General features: G+C 39.8%; 1 non-coding gene across 1 annotated transcript; it reads left to right on the forward strand.

Moving 5' to 3' along the window:
* The first annotated feature begins 991 nt into the window (after positions 1-991).
* On the forward strand, positions 992-1,064 carry TRNAE-UUC (transfer RNA glutamic acid (anticodon UUC)). Its single transcript has one exon. It is a non-coding gene; the product is annotated as a tRNA-Glu (tRNA).
* The last annotated feature ends 2,440 nt before the right edge of the window (positions 1,065-3,504 follow it).

Genomic DNA, 3,504 nt, shown 5'->3' on the forward strand with positions numbered 1-3,504 from the left:
GAAAAATGGGCAGGGGAATTCGCTGGTGGTCTAGTAGTTAGGATTCGGCGCTTTCACCGCCATGGCCTGGGTTCATCCCTGGTCAGGGAACTGAGATCCCGTAAGCTGCACAGGGTAGCCAAAAGAAAAAAAGAAAACAGAAAAAAGAAAAATGGGCAGAGGATCTGAATAGACATTTTTCCAAAGAAGACATACAGATGGCCAAAAGGCACATGAAAAGATGTTCAATATCACTAACTATCAGGGAAATGCAAATCAAACACAATGAGCTATCACCTCATGCCCATTAGAATGGCTATTATAAAAAAGAAAAGAAATAACAAGTGTTGGAGAGAATGTGGAGAAGGAACCCTCATACACTGTTGGTGGGAAAGTTAAGTTGGTGCAGCTACTATGGAAAACAATATGGAGATTCCTCCGTACATTAATAGAACTACCATATGATCCAGCTATTCTGAGTATTTATCCAAAGAATACGAAAACATGAATTTGAAAAGATATATGCACCCTATGTTCATTGCTGCAGTATTTACGATATGAAAACAACCTAAGTGCCCATCAACAGAAGAATAAAGAAGATGTATATATATACAATGGAATACTACTCAGCCATAAAAAGATGAAATCTTGCCATTTGCAACACCATGAATTGACCTTAAGGGTATTATACCAAGGGAAATAAGTCAGATGGAGAAAAATAAACTACTGTACGATTTCACTCATATGTGGAATATAAAAAAACAAAAATAAAACCAAACAAAAATAAACACATAGACACAAAGAACAGGTTGGAGGTTATCAGAGGGTAAGGGGGCTGGGGCGAAGGGCAAAAAGGGTAAAGGGGGTCAACTGCATGGTGATGGATAGAAACTAGACTTTTGGTGGTGAGCACAATGTAGTATATACAGAATTACAGTGTTGTACACATGAACCTTATATAATGTTATAAACCAATGTTGCCTCAATTAAAAAAAAAAAGATTCCCAGGAATTCCCTGGTGGTCCAGTGGTTAGGACTCTGCACTTTCATTGCCGAGGGCCCAGGTTCGATCCCTGGTCAAGGAACTAAGATCCCACAAGCCACATGTGGCCAATAAAAAAAAAAAGATTCCCATGAATGAATGATTGCCAGCTCCAACTAATGTGACCAATGATAAGTTAAGTCATCCTAGGGTTGAAGCTTCATAGCGTGCAAACGACACATTTGAGGACAGGAAAACACCATCTGTTATTGGACATTGGATTACTCTAGTACTAGTGACCAAGGCTTACCAATTGGAATCCACCTCATACAATTAAAATCATAGTAGTAAGACTTTCTACTTACCTAACATAGCTCCTTCTGATGACATTGTAGCCACCATGCTTGCTCTTAGGACTCCAACCAGACTTTCTTCTTATGTATAACTGCTACTTGTTTCTCTTTTTTAACATATAAAAGTTCTGCTTACGTTCACATTAGACTGCACCTTGGTAGAATGAGCTTCTCAGCTGTGGATCTGATGATAGAACCTTAAATGTATATAATTATTTTAATTGTAAGTGGACCAAAAAGAAGGAAAACTTGTGGATCTTCCCAACAACTTTATAGTTCTATATGAATAAGATTCATGTGTACAACTAGTATGTGGAAATGTTTGCACTAATCTAAAAGTATACTTCTCTTGGGTTGCTGACTTCAATATTTAGTATTGGTTTATGTACATGACGACTCCTTGGACTCTCTCTCACCAAGGGAGAATCTTCCACAGCCATTTTAAATAAACCAAAATGATGCATCTGAGGGCAGTCTGTTTTCTGCTCTCATTCAAACCTAAAGTTGCAGAGGGAAAACATCCATACTTAGACAAATTTTTTTCTACCTCTACCCAGTATATTTATCAGATTCTTTGATTCACACAAATAGTAACCCATCTGTTGAAACCACATTAATAGCCTATAAATCTTAACCAGTAGACCTAGATGCATACATTCTCCTTGCCTTACCTAACTTATATAATGTGAAAGGCACGAACTGATGTGCTCCCAGGTCATTTGGGCAACAAAGGCAGCTCAACCATGGATTTAAATGGAGGCACCTTTGTGTTTTTAATTGGAAGATTCATTTCAAATTCAGGGCTATAGGACTTGCTGTCTGGTTTCCCCTGTGCTCTGCTGAGGGTTTATCCAAGTCACTGCTCCATTTGAGGCAAATTGGGATTCTGCTATGTTTTGTTAAAGTCACAAATTTGCTTTATTAAATTTATTAATTTATTGAAACTTGTTGTAAAATAATGTTTATAAAGTGGAATACCTTTAACTGTGTTCTTAATTTTGAGAGACTCTTCTTGCGGCTTTTACTGAGTTCATTACAGCAAGACGAGTTAAGATCACAGTGAACAGCTAGTTATTACAAGGTCAGTGGGTAAAATCAACTGCTTATGACATAATTTATACCTTTAAGTCACCAGTCACCACATGATTTTCTCAACAAATATTATTGGTCTCAAAATTTTAAGTCAAATATCCTAGGAATTTTAAAAATAAAATAATTCAGGAAAGCTGCACCATTTATTTAGCTTATTGTCTCTCTGCTTCAAACCTGCCCTCCTATAGATGTTCTGTGATGACGGGGTTGAATTCTGCAATCCACATCTCTGCTTTGCCCGCTGGTTCCATTAGGTTCTGCAATCAAGGAACGCAAGAGGAAAGCTGCAATGTTGGAGGAGTGTAATGATTAATTTTGTGTGTCAACTTGTCTGAGCCACTGACATTTGGTCACATGTTATTCTGGGTATTTCTGTGAGGGTGTTTTTTGGATGAGATTAACATTTAAACTGGTGGACGGTGAGTGAAATAGATTACTCTCCATAATGAGGGCAGGCCTCTTCTAATCAGCCAGAACAGAACAGAAAGACTGGCCAACCCAGGCAAGAAAGAATTCTCCAGCAGATTGCCTTCGGACTTCACCTGCAACATCAGCTCTTCCAGGTTCTACAGCAAACAGCCTCTGGGTGGAACTGGAACACGGGCTCTCCTCGGTCTCCAACCTGCTGGCCCACTCTGCAGATTTTGGACCTGCCAGCCTCTATAATCATATGAGCCAATTCCTTGTTCTCTCTTTCTCTCTTTATATTTTTTCTATTGATTGATTCTCTGGAGAATCCTAATACAAGGAGGAAGAGGGGGCTTGCTCCTTCCTGTTCTTTGTGGGCATTCTTCTGTTCCCAATGCTTCTTCACCCCAGCAGTGGCAATTCCTTCTGGTAGCAGCAGAGTCCAGCCTGCAGTTTTGCCTACATGGGGCCCTTCCCCCCGAGTTCAGACACTAGCACCAGCCCAGCAGTGCTCTCCTCCTCCTATGTCTGAGCTCAGTTCCACAGGGGCTCTCTTCCAATGTCTAACCTTTTAACGATTCTAACCGTTTCTCCTTGTTTCTGCTTTGTATCTTGCCCTGTGGAGGTGGGATCAATATACCACCACCCCAAACTGGTTCAGATGTTGAAACCATAATGACAACACACACA

Source organism: Eschrichtius robustus, chromosome 12, assembly GCF_028021215.1.
Source record: "Eschrichtius robustus isolate mEscRob2 chromosome 12, mEscRob2.pri, whole genome shotgun sequence".
Classification (NCBI taxonomy): domain Eukaryota; kingdom Metazoa; phylum Chordata; class Mammalia; order Artiodactyla; family Eschrichtiidae; genus Eschrichtius; species Eschrichtius robustus.